Consider the following 18782-nt stretch of genomic DNA (forward strand, 5'->3'; position numbering starts at 1 on the left):
GGGGGGGGGGAGGGATTATAAGAGGTTTCAACTAGATGTAGAGCATACCTCCACCAGGCTGAACAGTTTACGTTTGGTATCCACTGATAGGCCAGATCTGGATTCGGACCTCAACCAAAATCGAATTGGCTTGTTCTTGTAACCAAACCAATTCATCCATCTAGTTTTGTCATAAATCATCCACAACTTTTTTTATATATTATGATATACTGTATATCTTTTTGGCCCGATATGTCAATGGTGAAGAAGCACTTAAAAATTAAATAATTCTCGCATCCGGATCCGCATTCCGATCTTCACCAAGATCGAATAGATTTGTCCTTATAACACACCCAATGTGTCCACCAAGTTTCATCTAAATCCGTCCACGACTTTTTGAGATACCCTGTTCACAGACAAATAAACAGACAGGGTTGAAAACATAAGGTGGTGGACGTAAATATGTAATTAACTATGGAGAGTTCATAGAACACCTTACCCCGTGCAGTCTTGAGAAAAAGGACATGGGAAGAGATTTGTAAACTCTCGTGTGCGTTTTCGAGCACGATCTATATTTCCTACGAGATGCAATTTTGTCTGTACCTCGATATTACCCAATGCTGAGAGAGTGAGCGGCATATTTGATTGGTCAAGATGGTGTAAAATGACGTAATATATTACCTAATTAATTGCTAAACTAGAGATTTTATAAAGAGCCAACAAAACAATTTGAGTTCTAGTGTTCAAATATATCATTCAAATGAAATAAAATAAAGGGTTTAAAGGTTGTAGAAAAAATATATATACAGTCTACTGCCGTTGATTCAACTTATTTTACACTGCCTTATCTAATACACTAAATTAGTTATTTGAGTCTGATGTTAGTGTCCCTTGTGACGTCCTCAAGCAAAGTACAGTCGTGGCCAAAAATATTGGCACCCCTGCAGTTTTTTCAAATAATGCACCATTTCTTCCAGAAAATTGTTGAAATTAAAAATATTTTGGTATCCACATATGTATTTATTTGGTTTGCAGTGAAACAAAACAAAAAAAGCTGAAAAAGACTAAATCTTAGCTTATTTCACACAGAAATCCTAAAATGGCCCAGACAATATTATTGGCACATTATAGAAGTTGTTACAAATAATTCGAATTCAAGCAGGTGATTCTCCTTTACTTTGGAATTGAACTCACCTGTGGTGAGTTGCAAGTGCCTGCACTATAAAAATCACTCATTCAACCAGTTTTGAATAGACAAAAGGAGTCATTCTGCTGTTTTGTGCCACTGTGTGTACCGCAATGAGCATGGAGAAAAGGGAAAAAAACCCAGAGAATTGTCTGAGGAGGTCAGCCACAAGATTGTAGCCAAGCATGGAAAATCTCAAAGCTACAAGTCCATCTCCAGAGACCTTGATGTTCCTGTGTCCATCGTACGCAATGTTATCAGGAAGTTTAAAAGCCCATGGCCTTTAAGGCCCATGGCCCTTTAAGGCCTTTTTTAAAGGCCCATGGCTCGTTAAGGCCCTTTTTTTAAGGCTCAGGCTCATGGCAGTTTAAGGCCAACCTCCCAGGACGTGGTAGAAAGAGAAAACTTGATCGAACATTGCAGCGAAGGATTGTTCGAATGGTGGAGAAAGCACCAAATATCCTGCCAAACAGATTCAAGCTAACCTTCAGACACAAGGTACGACAGTTTCAACTCACACCATCCTTCGTCGACTCAATGAAAGGGGGTTCTATGGTAGGAGACCCAGGAGGACAACACTGCTGAGAGAGAGACATAAGAAAGCCTGAATGGAGTTTTCCAAAACACACCTGAACAAGCCAAAATCCTTCTGGGAGAATGTCCTGTGGACAAATGAGACCAAATTAGAGCTTTTTGGTAAAGCACATCATCTCTATGTTTACAGAACACAAAATGAAACCTTCAAAGTAAAGAACACAGTCCCTACAGTCAAACATGGAGGAGGTTCAGTGATGTTTTGGGGTTGCTGTGCTGCCTCTGGGTGCTTTGAATGTGTGCATGGCACAGGTCTTCGTCGAAGCTAGGTCTTCGTCGAAGGTCATGGGTCTTGCAGCAGAACAATGACCCCAACTGCACTTCAAAAAGCACCTAGAAATGGTTCAAGACAAAACGCTGGACTGTTCTGAAGTGGCCAGCAATGAGTCCAGATCTAAATCCCATTGAACACCTGTGGGGAGATCTGAAAACAGCAGTTGGGAGAAGGCACCCTTCAAATCTGGGAGAACTCGAGCATTTGCACAAGAAGAGCGGGCCAAACTGCCAGTAGAGAGGTGTAGGAAGTTCATTCATGGCTATAGGAAGCACTTGACTGCAGTTATTTTGTCCAAAGGCTGTGCTACCAAATATTAAGTTTAGGGTGTCAATAATTTTGTCAATGCCATTTCTTTTTATTTTCTGGTTTAAAAGGATATATTAAGTTCTGAATCAAAAACAAAGGTTCTGTAATAACAGTGAAGTAAAGAATTGTGGAATCCAAATACTTTTGTCAATTTCAACTTATTTTTCGAGAAAATTGTGAGTTATTTGAAAAAAGTGCAAGGGTGCCAATATTTTTGGCCACGACTGTATGTTCACTGTTTGGAATGAGTTTAAATTTTGTTTGACTAACAGAAAGACAGACTAAAACAATTACCTTACTTGTCTGTGCTCAGATACGATCTGGACGAGATCCCGTACAATTTGCCAAATCCAGAGCCAACAACGTAATGCTGCACTGCAGCTTCGTAGTGTTCCGATACATGTTCTGATTCATGTTCTCCAGTGTTCAAAACATATAGTTTTACTGAAATTAAGTAGCTCCTCGATCATAGACTGACGTCTGCAGACAGACAGACAAAGTGAACGAATACTCTACTTTCAAAATGACAGAATCCGCCCCCAGAATACTTGGTGCGCATGCGCAGAAACCACTAGAAACTTGCGTGTTCGGGGAGAAAAAGTATATCATGAAATATAAGGATCGTCATATTAAATGGCTCAGAAAGTAACCTAAATAAAACAAGTACACATACATTCAAAGTACACCGCCCCATGCCAAATAATTAAATATGCTGCAGCGCGGCATTGCCGGGGCGCCTCCGGCGCCCGGCAATACCGCAATGCAGCTCATTGAGGCTGCATTGGGAGGGAGAGGTGTACACTAATTGATTGATTAATTGTATAATTAAAATCAATAAAAGATTATCACAAAATATTTTCATAATCAATTGGCTAATCGCATAACTAAACCACTAGTGCTTCATCCGAAGATGTATCTTTTAGAAATTTAATTAAATAAGTCATTTATAAAAAATTAAATAATTAATTGATTACTCAATAAATAATTAATCGATTAATCAATAAATAATTAATAGATGAAATGATTAATCAATAAATCAATAATATCCTTGATAGCCACATCACTTGGTCACTCATGTCCAAATATTAGCTTCCCAGCTCAAAAGGTGCCTGAGATATTGGCCAAATGAAAAAGAAAATAAATAAATGATTAATAATGAAAATAAATAAATAATAATCATAAAAAAATTAAATTATTAATCAATTTGGTCAGAGAACACATAAACTACCACTATTTCATCAGAATCTGTAACTTTAAAAAAACCAAATTTTTTTGGTCATTAATCGAATAATTAAATAATTAATCGATTAATTGATTAATTAATAAATCTAAAATATCCTTTGCAGCCAAATCACCTCGTCATTGGCATGTCCAAATATCAGCTTCCTAATTCAAAAGGTGCCTGAGTTAATGGTCAGAAGAGAAATGAAATTTAATTAATTAAATAAGTACTTAATTAATCGCTAATAATTAAATAACTCCTCAATTTATTGATTAATCTAAAAACAAAAAATACCGTTTTCGACAAAGCACTTGCTCACTATTGTGCCGAAATTTCAGCTTCCTAGCTCAAAGGATGGCTGAGATATCGCCCGGACAAGCAAGAAAGCAAGAAACCAGAGTGAAAACTGAGTACTCTCTTTCAGCGTGCGTCACTGCCGAGCCCCCTTTGGTGCCCGGCAATGACGATTTGCAATGCCTGGAGATGGCATAGGAAAGGAGCGGTGTACAATAAGTTGAAACTACTTGTTAAAATACCTGAGAGAATGCACAACGAAAGACTTGGAGAACTTTTTCAGCTCGCCGAACGGGCACCTGCTCGTACTGCAAACTCCAGACCATCTCTGAATGGTCAAGAATCACTTTTAAAATTCTAGTATCCGGATCCATAACCGGATCTTCACCAAAATTGAATCGCTTCGTCATTGTCACACACCCAACCCGTCCATCTAATTTCGGCCGAATCTGTCCACAACCTTTTGAGATATGGTGTTCACAGAAGAAGGACGCTCGATGTTCGAAACGTTCCCTATCGAAGATGCCTCCCTGACAAATGTCCACGATAGTCCCCTTTAAAAGACCTTTACTCCCAATCTACAGTGACACGGCACGATGGAGTTCGTCTCTGCACAGTGAGCTCCTGTCGTTCACTAAATTATGTCGTCGGCCTGAGAATCGATTTTATCAACTGAAAGCCGATAAGAGTGTATGTTAACCACCGTGGGAATTGGGAAGATAGATGTGCCTGACGTTTGGAGCGTGAGACCTTTGTTTGGGCAAAGCTGAAGGGCTTTGCTTTGTTCACATGATGAGCTAAAGGGCGAACACAAAGGTCTTTGCTTTGCTCTGATGAAGGGCGAACGCTCGAAACGTCACCCAAACCTCCCTTCCAATGGTGGTTAACATGTACTGCAATTTTACCGACTTCAGCTTCCATCGTCAAACATCGTCGCAGACAGACACGAACCTCCATGAAGATTGAAGACCCTTTGGGCTGATGACCGAGCTGAGCAAATTCCATGCCAGAAGTCGAGGGAATGATTTCCTTACGAGGATGCATTCTGGTCTATAACCGATATAGCGGTGCCATGTGACGCTCCAGGAATGCCTGGGCTCCAATGGGGTATCAGATCAGATCAGATGTGAAATGTGAAAAATTCCGAATTCTCAACCCATATTTGTGAGCCATTGTCGGCTCATAAGGAAAAGTGCCTTCCCTGGTCACATGTCACGAACATAAGCCAGAAGCAGATATTGTGTAAACACGAAGGGAAACCCACTTCAAGAGAAAGGATAAAAGTGATGAGAATTGTGACTCTACTTGGCCGGATAAGTAACGTGTGGGATGGGAAGGGAAAAATGACTTTAATAAAACCCATCGGCAAGAGACTCCACTCCATAATCTATGTGACGACTACAAGGAAAACGACACAAAGGTGGGTGTTTGTGACAATGTCACCTCCATTCCATTCCAAATTCATCCCACATCCATCTTACATCCATCCCATATTCACCCCATGTACATCCCATATTCATCCAACATCCAACCCACATCCATCCCACATCCATCTTACATTCACCCCATGTACATCCCATATTCATCCAACATCCAACCCACATCCATCCCACATCCATTCCATTTCTATCCTATATCCATCCTACACCCATCCTATATCCATCCCACATCCATGCCAGGCAGTTGTTGTGATTCCACATGATCCCTTCCTTTGTTCCTTTTTTGTGTCCAACTAACAATCGCTCCATCTCTTCACTTCACTTCTCTTTTGTTTTCCTTCCTCCCCCCGACCTTATCCCTTAACCCTCCCTCCCACTCCCCTCCACCCACCCAGTTCCTGCATTATCAAACATCCCCGCCCCTCTCTGCTTGTCTGTCTCCAGAAAGATTCAAAAGTTTCAACAAACACTACACACAACCATTCGTGACGGTGTTGAACAGCACGAAGAACGTTCAGAAAGTTCTAGGAACCGGGATAATTGTTCGTTAGTCCAAGACAACCCGATCCCTTTAATCACCATTCAGTACACCAGTTTGTATGATTAATAATATATATATATATATATATATATATATATATATATATATATATATATATATATATATATATATATATATATATATATATATACACATTATGAACAAATGGGAGAAAATAAAAAAAACTTTGTGTTTCTTGGATTATTTTTCATATACTGCACAACCAACATTTTGAAGATCCCTCATAAAGAGGTGCAAGAATCTACCTAGTCTACCTTTCCAACTTGCTATAAAACTGTTATCAATTCACTTTAATCCGTTTAAATACGATTAACAAAATAGGATCTATTTTGGGACCTGTTTAGTCATTCTCTCAGCAATTTACACACATTGGTACATTAATTAATTAATTATAAATAACGTGTAATTGTAATTCATATACTTGTTTGGATATGGAATATATTCCATTAGAAATGTCATTGCGATAACTGGAGTGGAGATGGTTCAAGAAAAAGGAAATTGGCAGAAGGAGAAGTTGAGGAGGATAAGAAGAGAAAGAAATAAAGGAATAGGGGGTTGTTAGGAAGGATCTGGGGGAGGGTTTGTAGATAGAAAAGAGAAAGGAGATTTGGACAAGAATGAAGGAGTGAGGGGGGGGGGTGTTGAGGAGAATGTATGGGGAAAAGGGGGGAGGTGTAGTGTGCTATTCTTGTGTCCCGAATATGTAGAAAGACCCTTTGTTTATTGTTCATATCTCTGTAGCTAATGTAGAATGTTTTCATTTGCTGTTTTTATCACATTCCTGCTTTCCTATCTCGACGTGCTATAAAAGCACGTCTTTCGAAATAAACCGTTAATGGGATTTTAAAAATAAACCACAACCTGTTTGGCCAATCCCAATGGCCGAGATGAAACGTTCGCCTGCCATCCCAGGGGTGGTGGGGTCAAAACCTAATGTAGTGGTGTTGCTGCGAGCTGGGTAGTTCGGCATATGACCCTGGTGGTCCAATTGACCGTCTCGACGAAGTTTATCCCGGGATAGTGATCAGCCTTGAGAGTTGGAGTCATACCTGTGCACACGACCCACACTGCTGGTGTCACCCTTGGTAGACCTCGGGTCGCTGGAACGGGTCATCGTGCGAATCACTCTTGCGTCTCCAACAATCATCAAATCTGCTGCTCTCACTCTCCATGCCTCTGTTCTGACCTTGTTGAGCAATGGTATTTTTATACCCTGGTAGAAGCTTTTAGGATGAACTTTGCCAATTCTGGCTGGCTGTAGTTGGTTTCTCCCCATGCGCCCAGTCCCGCCCATCTGATTAATGCCCACTGGGGTATGGACCAGGTGAATCGCTCCCTCCCCCCATGCTAGTATATTGCAAAGTTCTGGCAAACCCACACTTAACAACAACCCATCCAAAGATGGCAAATTATTCTTCGTCTTCCTTAGGGCCATGGTTATTCCCACGTTATTGTGGGGTTGCGGCGGAAGTTTTGGCCCAAGTCTTTTAATGTCCACACACCAAACTAATGCCTGTGAAACACTGGAATGACAGTTTGTAGCTGGGTGTAGTCCAGCTGGAGCACGCCGGAGCACCGTTCCTGCACGTCAATCAATTGGAAGCAGAGCTTAGCTCCACAACAGTTAAAATATTATAATAACTAGCCGAAAGCACCCAGCGTTGCCCGGGTTCTTTTTGAATGAATTTACTACTATAATTCAGCTTTTACCTGCGGCGGTAGAAGATTGACTACTATAATTCAGCTCGGCTTTTAATTGCGAAATGGGCCCAGCCCGGCTGAGGCGGCCTCGCCACCTAGCCTATAACGTTCCTGGGGCCGTCCCGACATTTTTGGTTCTTTTTGAATGAATTTATTACTATAATTCAGCTTTTACTCGTGGCCGTAGACGATTGACTACTGTAATTCAGCTCAGCTTTTAATTGCGAAATGGGCCCAGCCCGGCCGATGCGGCCTCGACCGGCCTCACCACCTAGCCTAAAACCTTCCCCGGGGCCCGTCCCGACATTTTTTGCGTCAGAGGTTTCCTCCTATCTTTCACCGTTTAGGAGATTAGCGCGTGCAGACAAACAAACAACCAAACAAACAAAAACTTTCTTTTATATATATATATATATATATATATATATATATATATATATATATATATAGATAGATAGAAGATAATATTAATAATAAAAACAAGTACAGATACATTCAAAGTACACCGCCCCCATGCAAAATAAATAAATATCTTCCAGCGCGGCATTGCCGGGCACCGAAGGCGAAGCCGCCGTGCAGTTCATAGAGACTGTATTGGGAGGGAGAGGTGTACAATAATTGATTGATTAATTGCATAATTTAAATCAACAAATAGTAATCATAAAATATTTTCTTAATCAATTGGCTAATAGCATACTGTTACGTATTACCTCCCCTAACCCCAGTTAGGGTGCACCTCAGAGCCTGGAGTGGGAACACGGCAGAAAGATTTGTTATTTTGCATGTTCTATTCAAACATGGTAAAACCACACCAATGCAATGCAATTGTAGAACAAAACAAGTAATTGTATTAAGAACTCACACATACACAATAATAACACTATTAAAGAAAGTACAACGAAAATGTCACTTGCATCACATGAACAATACGTATGATGGTACCATCATTCCCCAATGCTCTCAAAGCAATGAACTCACGATATGCCAACCGTGAGTAGAATGTAACATTCCCCAAAGTCCTTGCACGAATCTCCATGCAGGGTGAAGGTCGAGGTCTTGCAGAACAGCAAAACAACAGGCAGGTATTGGCGCGGCTGTGGATGAGGAGTTATGAGGTGAGAGGTCGATATGAGAATTGAGCCGATAGGTAAACCAGCAGCAATCAACACGATGAGGTTGATATGGAAATCCCAAAGGCAAAACAAGATGCACCAAGCAGACAGCCTCTTCTTCTTCGAGGACAAAATGGTGTGTAGGCCGGTAATGGAGGCGCTTGATTTCTCCAACGATGACTCACACTTAGTGATAAAACCTGAGACGCAGGTTTAATTGCACTCGCAATATATGACGATCTCGCAAACAATCAACAAATCAACAGTCTGGCACCCCGCTCTGCTCACCAAACTCTCCTCTTTTGGTATCCATGGAAATCTCCACGCATGGCTGGCGGACTTCCTCTCTAGTCGTAGTCAACGTGTGGCCCTGAATGGGTTTCTCTCATCTCCTCTTCCTGTTCAGGCTGGAGTTCCACAAGGCAGTGTTCTCGGCCCTGTCCTTTTTCTGGTCTTCATCAATGATCTCTCTGACTCTCTTGAAAATCCTCTGTATCTCTTTGCTGATGACTCTACTCTCTGTCGCTCCATTCTTCATCCCTCAGATCGGCAGTCTGCTGCCTCCTCACTCTCTGCAGACCTGGACAAAATCACAGACTGGGCAAACAAGTGGAACATGTCTTTCAATCCTGACAAATCTCACACTCTTACGATGTCTCTCCGAAAAGACCGACTGGACAACCCTCCCATCCACTTTCTGAATAATCCTCTCCGAGAAGTTCTGTCACTCAAGCTTTTGGGTCTCACTATCTGCCATGATCTTTCCTGGGAAAACCACATTTCAAATCTGGCCTCCAAAGCCAGTCGCCGACTGGGCATCCGCCGTCGTGCGAAGTCCTTCCTTGGCACACCTGAGCTCCTCACCACATACAAGGCTTTCATCCGCAGCTCAATGGAATACTGCTCTCCCCTCTGGGCTGGTGCTCCTGCCTCACACCTAGCTCGTCTTCACGCTGTTGAAACCAAAGCATTCAGAATCATTGGAATCTCCCGCGATGAAGCTAACTCCAAGGGCCTCTCACTCACTCACCGCAGGCAGGTTGGTGGTCTTTCCATCTTCTACCGACTCCTCTCTGGCCTTGCCCCCCCAGCTCTCTCTGGGCTCTGTCCCGCAAATATTCCTACAGGTCGCACAAGATCTGCCTGCAACCCTCTTATGGTCAAACTGCCAAAATCAAGACTCTCTGCTCACCTTCACTCCTTCATTCCTCTTTTCTCCCGCCTCTGGAACAAACTCCCTCACTCTCTTCAATCCCACTCCACCCTCCAGGTCTTTAAAACAGCTGTTCACCACCATCTCTTATCTTCCCCCATCCAAAACCTTGATCTTTTCTACCCCCGCTAATTTCACCCCAATTCCACTTTTTTGAAATACCAACTTCTGTCCTGGAAGTCATTGGTGTCCTTGTGTTTTATACTTCTCCCTCCACCCCCCCCCCCCCCTTCCCATGCCTCCTCCCCCCAAGCCCTCTCCCTTCCACACATCTCCCTGCTCTCAAATGTTGTGTTTGTGTGCTTCGCCTTCTCTCCCCATCTTGTTTTCCGCTCCCGCTTTTTATATATTTTGTTTGTCTGGTTGATTTGTTTGTGAAGTAAATGTTAGCTCTTTCACGAGCCTCGATTCAGTATACAAAAAAAAAAAAAAAAAAAAAAAAAAATCCCTTTCACGGGAAACCTCAACTCATTCGTGACCAATATATAAAAACAAGTCCGCTCGCAGCCTCGACGTGACTCACAGCTCTCTCCTCCTCTTTCTGCCCATATAGATCTCTCTTCTTCCAGTCTCTTTGCCGTGTTTTCCTTTTTCCTTCACAAACATTTATTTTTACCTTTTACTAAAGTCATCTCCATTTCACACAAACATCTTAACAACAATATCACCTTAAACTAAAAATCCTACAAGTATATAATAACAAAAAAGGCAGAAGTGACGGATCTGCAACAATACCGCTTCGCTCTTTCATGAGCCTCGATCTTGTATACAAAAAAAAACCCCCCAAAAAACCTAAACCACCAGTGCTTCATCCGAAGCTGTAACGTTTTGAAAATTAATTAAATAAGCTATTAATTGAAAATAATTAAATTAATTTATTAATCAATAAATAATTAATCGATTAATTGATTAATCAATAAATCAAAAATACTCATTACAGCCAAATCACTTGGTCATTGTCATGTCCAAATATCAGCTTCCTTGCTCAAATGGTGCCTGAAATATTGCCCAGATGAGAAAGAAAATAAATAAATGATTAATAATGAAAATAAATAAATAATAATCATTAAAAAAAAAAAAAAATAATCAATTGGCTAATAGAAGACATAAACCACCACCATTTCATCCAAATCTGTAACTTTAAAATAATTAATTAATTCATAAATCGAATAATCAAATAATTAATCGATTACTTGATGAATCAATAAATCAAAAATAGCCTTTACAGCCAAATCACTTGGTCATTGGCATGTCCCAAATATCAGCTTCCTAACTCAAAAGGTGCCTGAGATAATGCCCAGAAGAGAAAGGAAAAATATAAGTACTTAATTAATCGATAAGAATTAATTAATTAATTAATTAATTGATTAATCAAAAAACAAAAAATACCGTTTTTGACAAAGTATTTACTCACTATTGTGCCCAAATTTCAGCTTCCTAGCTCAAATGATGGCTGAGATATTGCCCAGACAAACACACAAACAAACAAGAAAACAAACAAGAAAGCAAACAAACAAACAACCAGAGTGAAAACCGAGTACTCCCTTTCAGCGTGCGTCATTGCTGGGCCCCCTTCGGTGCCCGGCAATGACGTTATGCAGCGCCTGGAGATGGCATGGGAAAGGAGCGGTGTACAACAAACACCCACGTTCATGATTGGTTGAGTTCTTGGGTGGGTTGTGATTTGAGCTCAGGCCAGACAGCTTAGATGTGATTGTGCATACCTCTAGACCACCCCACCAGTCCCATGGATTGGATTTTAATCATTTAAATTACTTCTATCGTATCAGAGTTTAGACGGCACCATCACAGCAGGGCCAATGGACAAAATAGAGGGAGACTTGGACAAATAAAGGATGTGGGGAAGAACGGGCATTAGGGGGAGGATAAAGGGATGCATCCGCAAACTCTCAGGAAAGAAAAACTGGAAACATGGGAAAAGGTGGGTTTGGGGTGGTTGACGGGAGTAGAAAAGATCATGGTTTTTAATGGGAGAAGATTTGAGATGGTGGTGGAAAACCTTTCAAAACAGCTGGACAGTGGATTGGTATTCCTGATATTATCAACAGGTGCCTTTGTTGAAGGTCCCATTGTTTAAACAAAGGACATTAGCACAAGACAGTAGCTCAAGTAATTCCTCATCTTATTGATTCCGACGCCATTCCTCCTGATTCTGACGTCATTGAAGCCAATCCAAATTCCTTCCCAATGATATTTCAGAGCCCAAACTGAACAAAAATTCCAAAACACGTAAACGACTCTTAATGAACGGCCATATGTGTGAAATCATAAAGACGTCACATTCCATAATGATATAGCACCTAGCTCATAATATTACTTGGGATTTGAATCCCAACTTCTGGAAAACTAAGCTAGTCATGGGAGAGTTACAGTGTGATGGGTGGTTTATTATAAACCCAGCCGGCTCACTACTGCCCTTCATACATAATTAATCTATGTCGAATTGTTTCCTCTAAAATCGAAATTATGTTATTTCTGCATCCAGTTAACAAACGGCATTGGTTCAAGACTTGGCCTTTATTTATTCACCGGCATTCCTACCCGGTGCAGTAATAGTGAGGTTTGGATGTCAATTTCCTTCCATGTGTTTTGTTTTGAACGGAGGGAGCGCGTGTGAAACGCGACATGTCTGAGCGTTCGAGTCTTGAACGATCCATTCTCAATCCAATGATGACATAATCACAGGGATGGATAGAGTATCAGAAAAAGTAGGGGGGGGGGCTTCGTTTGTAGTGTGTGTGTGTGTGTGTGTGTGTGTATGTGTGTGTGTGTGTGTCTTGTGTGTGTGTCTTGTGTGTGTGTCTTGTGTGTGTGTGTCGTTGATTGTTATCTCCATAATTTGGGTTTTAGAAGGTGGAACGGAGTCCTCCCGGGACTCAAAGTATCCACCCCCGCTTCGATGAAGGATTGCGATTCATGGGCAAGTTTTGTTGCTCTCAAAGTTTTGTTCCAAGGGTTATTTTCAGGATCTCCCCCCGACCCCCCTCTCTCTTTCTACTATTCTACAGCCTCCAACTGTAGTTCGTTTGTGGTAATGTTCCCAGGGATGGTTCATACGATATTTGTGAGGATCTTCTTCATCATTCCCATTGCTCTATAATCACTGGTACAATTTCAGCGCTCTTCAGCCTTCAAGATCTATTCACTTCATTTTTGAGGGCTTGATATTTGGTCGTTTTCTTGATTTCTGCATTATTTAGACCAAAATCTCTGGGAACTGAATCCTCAATTACCAATGCTGTATTTTCCTTTTTGTATCTGAGAACTATGTCTGGTCACAGTGCTTTGTTTTCTATGCTCACATTCAATGGGATCACCAGGTTGTATGTGAGCATTACATCCTTGTTTTCAATGATTGCTTTTGGTTCATGTTTGCACGAGTTTTCTGGAACTAGGATATTGAAGTTTTTGCAAATGTGCCAGTGGATTACACGACATACCTTGTTGTGCCTTTGGGTGTACAGCTGCTCTGACATGAGGTTTTTACATCCCAATAGGAGGTGGCTCGTGCTTTCTGTTTCTACTTTGCAGAACCTACACTTGTCCGATTGACTCAGTCTTGCCATTTTCTGAAAACAATTTGTTTGCCAATGGATGGAAATGACGGGAACGATCAAATGGAAGGAAGAACACAGGTTTATTATTATTTACACCGTGATCAGGGTAAAGAGAAGAGACACAGAGCAGATACTAGGTCAATTTTACTTAATCCCCAGACAAGGGCCCACTCACTCACGCAGGGAAAAGAAGGAAGGACAAGTTCGCGCTCCAAACGCGCCTTGGCGCCGTTCGCTCCGGACAGCTCGCCGGGCATGGCCCACGGATGTTCGCGGCACGTGTGCTGGGAGCGCAGGTAGGAAGGCCGTCAGCGTAGGTGGCCCCGGGATGGATCGTCTTCACAAGCGAGATTAACAGCCACAGCAGAGCGCAGGGCACAGGGAGAGTTCGTTCCCAGAGAGAGAGATATAACAAGCAACCGACTGACTTCACTCGTCGACTACTGGGGCACTCTCACTCTGACTCACTGGGGCACACTGACACATTCTGCGACTGGGGCAATCTCACAACGCTCTCACAAAAGCTCTCCCTGGGTGACTGACCCGGGGGGCTCAGGGCAGTGTTTTATATCCCCCCTCCCCAGTCTTACCCGAATGTTCCAAGCCCCACCTCTGGCTGCCGTTGTGAGCCACTCCCCTTGAGCTCCGATTGGCTGCTCGCCGCTCACCGGCCACTCCCCTGCAGCTCCCCTCCCTTCGGCCTGCCAGACTTGTTCCAGGCCTAGCACGTGGCATTCTAGCCCAATTGAGGCCTACACTCACTGGCCTGCTCAACGCATACTAACACAGGAAAGGAGACTACGTTTACATTTAATAAGAAATAACTGAACTAAAGCGAGGCTACATGTTGTGGTGCAACTACCTACGAGGGGGGTCATCCTTTATTCTGAAAACCGCAACACTACCCCCCTCCCTCACCAGACTCGTCCCGAGTCGACCCCAACAATGGAACGACCGGTAGAGCCTGGCATGCAAATGTACCCTTACCATTAGTATGACACATAGGTGTAATCCCCCTAGCATTTATTCTGACCCATGTGTGCGACATTTTTAACACTAGATATGTCCCCCCTAATGCATTGAGCAGCTACTCTAACAAACTCACACCCACAACTACCCGAGTATTTCCGGAATTTTTCAAACTACACACAGAGCCGGTGGGCACATTCTTATATTTACATGCACGGAACTTAAACTTTATTTACAATTCTCCGACCCAGGACCTGCACTTTGAAAAAGAGAATTGGAGGGGGAGAGAAACAACACTCATATGGCACTTGCTGCTTGCATCTTCAGTGTGCGGCTAACAAAACCGGCTGGCCCTGACCGGCATGCAGGCCATATGAAGCATCAGGGCCATCTAAGTCTTCCATCTTCCTTCCTTGCACACAAGAGCACACAATTGCTTTTTTTCATTGGCCAGCAGGGCCACTCTCATGTGGTCCAAATGCGTGGAATCAGTGCCACTCAACAAGTGGTCCGAAGGTGCAAGATAAGTTGCAGCAAGATGCGGCACAGCAGAGGTGCGAGGCCACAAGGCTTGTGGTCAATAAGTGTGACAAGGGTGCAGCAAGGTGGGTTTGGCAGCAAAGTGCTGCACAGGTCGGCTGCACAGGTGTAGCAAGGGTGCAGCAAGGTGGGTTCGGCAGCAAAGTGCCGTACAGTTCGGCCTCCAAAATGGTCCTGGGGCGGGGAGGGAAGATGAAGCGCAACAAGCAAACGGAAAGGACACAGTGGCACGCAAAAAACAAGGTGACCAGGCACCACCATGCCTGGTGTGGTGCGAGGGATGCGGAAGAGCGAGCAGAGCAAGCTCGTCCCTAACAGTACGTACCCCCCACCGTTGGCTACACTACCCTAGCCCCCCTTGTATTTACAATCCGTCTCTACGTCTTGTCTCCCAAATCCCCCTCTAACTCCAAATTCGTCCCCAACTCTCTCCCAGGAAGGAAGGGATGGAACACAACAATGTCTCACCTATGTCATGATGCATCTTACTACTCAATCAGCTTACAGAACCTCGGTGTGGAGCTCGTCCTCCTCGGTGACTGGCTGTGTATGGTGCGAAGGGATTTCTCACATCCTAACTACTCTACTAACATTACTCATTTACACTACCCGGGGTCGTACCCTGCTAATCAGCCTCTTTAAACTATGTGGTTCTTAGAACCCGAATTCCCATTGCCCACACTGTGGTGCCCTCCAAATTTGGGTCTCACCCCACGAATTTTCTCACTGTGCCCTCGCACAATTTCGGGGCTGGGTCGTGTGGCTCCACCAGCAGGTCTACCTACCTGCGCACCTCCGCCACTGAAGCCGCCTCCTGAGCTTGCCTGCTCCTGCGACTACCCTAACCGGGGAAGGCTCTCCCTGGCACTTACCCCCTCTATGCCCACCTCGGCATCGGGCAACCCAGGTCCTCTCCTGGGATCCTCGGGCCCCACTCACTCACTAACAACTACCCTAACTGGGGAAGGCCCTCCCTGGCACTTACCCCCTCGATGCCCACCTCGGCATTGGGCAACCCGGGTCCTTCCCTTGGATCCTCGGGCCCCACTCACACACTATCCTAACTGGCTCCCAGAGCCTACCTGCGGCCTTACCTGGCCGACAAGCTACCAGTGACGGAGTGCCGTAACTACTAATTGGTAACGCAACAACCACAACCCCCAAGGAATTGGAACTGCATGCAATTGAAACTCCAAGGGAATTGGTGACGTAATGTCATGGTTAATAACCATAACCTCCAACTGGTATCGTTAAGAGCATAACCCCCAAGGGGCCGCAACCGCAAGCAATTGAAATCCCAAGGGAATTGGTTACTCCGGACACCAATTGGGACAACTATGGTCAATAACCATAACTACAAATTAAGCCACACACCCAGCCATGTCACTGTCTCCTGCACCAGACAAAACACTACTTTCCACTACCCGCACCACAGGTGTCAATATCCATGCAATTTACCTATGCCCTCTATCTGGCTTTACACTACCCCCCCCCCCCCCCCGGGCTTTCGCGAATGGGTTCCACTCTCCCCCGTTCGATCCTTCGCACCATGCATTCCACAACTTTTACTTCCACACCAAGCGTTCTACACCAACTATCTTGCACACCATTTATTCTCACACCACTACTTTTACACACCATTACACAATTTCGTTTGTCTCAACACAATTCCTCAACCACACAGCATCATCTATCTACCTAATGTCCCCTAAAACTCATGCTTCCCTCGTCGTCCCTTTAAACTAAGCACACCCTTCCTTTTAACAACCACCTAAACTCTCTACCTCCCCTCTACAGTTCAGGTGTCACTACTTACATCTCAGTCACTACTGTCTTCTAAATCCCTATCATTATCCTAGCCCTCCGTCGGCTAGCTTCGGTGCCCCATGGAGGCAACCATTGCTGGCTCCTCCATGAGCCTAACACTGCCATCCCCCTAAACTAATGCTCATGCCCCCCTACCCCCGTGTGAGGAATGGTGACACTACCATTCCCCCACATGGGGTACACTACTCTCCAGTCCTCTATGCTACGAGCCCCTCCATGTGGAGGTATCTTGTCACGGCTCGGCCTCGAAGGGCCGAGTGATCTATGCGGGTGGTTGGTCGCCTGTATAGGGTGTCCGTCCAGCATTTTTGATCCAAGGGGGAGGGATTGATGGGCCCAGGTGCCGGGCTCCATCCCTGCACGGGGCCTCGCGGTCCCACGCACAATGACCCAACCGGCCACGGTCGGAGCACCGCACCCGACAAGGTGCATGGCTCCAAAAACTCCTATCTCCCCTTGAACCCAGCCGATCGCCCTTGCCGCCATATGGCACCAACCATACAGTGCGGGGGCCGGAGGGACGAATTGTGCACGCCGGTCCTTGTGAGACCGACGCCGCACCGATCCCCTCCGGTCCCTGCAGCACACAACTCACCAGGGGCTCGCGTACGCTACTCGTCCCGCTAAGCTCTACCCTCCCGGTCGGTGTCGATGCTTGAGCCGCATCCTCACACCTCGCGACCCACTCCACACTCGCACACCCAGGCGCACACGCGCCCCTCACACTCTCCGCTATTGCACACTCCGGTGCACACTCATCTCTCACACACTCCGTTGTACACTCCGGTGCACACTCCTCCCACACACTCTCCGGTGTGCATTCTTCTTCCACATACTCAGTTCTCACACACAAAAGTGCACACTCTTTTTCACACTCCGGTGTGCATTCTTCTTTTACACACTCCAGTGCACACTCCTCCACACACTCCGGTGTGCACTCTCACTCACACTCCATAACACACTCTCGCTCCACACACTCCCTCTCATACCGTACAATGGGCCTTCCGAGAACGCCCGGGTCTCGCTTCTCTCCCAAGCGCGCCGAGCACCCGTTCGTGCCAAACACATTCGCGCCATTATTACTCACCTCGGGGCTCTCCTTCTCCGCCAGCACCTGCAAACTTTTTATTTGGTCAGCAAGCACGGCATCACGGTGCAAACACGAACTTTGCGCGGATTCCATCACCTCCTCCCGTGATTTACTCTCTGTCTCTTCAACCCCCGTCTTTCTAATTCCAATTATTTCTTCTACCTCAACGATCGCCAGCGCCCCCAAAATTTCCTTGTCCAATTCGACGATCGTCGGGTCCTCTACACCCCACATCGTGACTCCCATAGCCCCGGTCAACTTGGCTGTCCTCTGCTCTAGCTCTCTCCCCACGCGCTCTCCGCACCGCGTCACCTCGTCGCGTACCACCGCGACCTTCCAGCTCAGCTTGCGCCCAATGTCCACCCCCATTTTAAAAATGTCCTTTCTTGACGCTGCCCTCATTCTTTCCATGTCACACCTGGATTCTTTTATTTCGTCCCTCATTTCTTTCATTTCCCGGGTGGATTTGTCCCCCAATTCTTTCATTTCCAGGGTGGATTTGTCCCCCTGGGCACCTATTTTCCCATTCATCTTATTCATTTCTTCACCCGACTTGATCATACGTATATGCCCTGATTTGGGTCATGAATAAGCCCCAGTCCACTGGCACCGCGGGCTCGGCTTCCGCCGCCACGTGCGAGGAGCCGCCATTTTCGTTACCAACTGCTGCACCCTCTTCTGCTTCCTCCACTACCAACTGTCCCTGCTGGTCCTGGGCCATTAGTTCTTCCTCGTCTATTATTCCCACCGGCATTTGACCATCTTGGCCCGCCATTGTACGAATATATATTTGATTTTACAAACTAAATTTCGTTCGCTCGTAATTTTTGAGTACGTGAAGCGCACTCTAGGTCCAATTATCCCACTCCCGGACACCAATTTGTTGCGGATCT

The sequence above is a fragment of the Myxine glutinosa genome, chromosome 12 (assembly GCF_964187855.1).
Source record: "Myxine glutinosa chromosome 12, kmMyxGlut1.1, whole genome shotgun sequence".
Classification (NCBI taxonomy): domain Eukaryota; kingdom Metazoa; phylum Chordata; class Myxini; order Myxiniformes; family Myxinidae; genus Myxine; species Myxine glutinosa.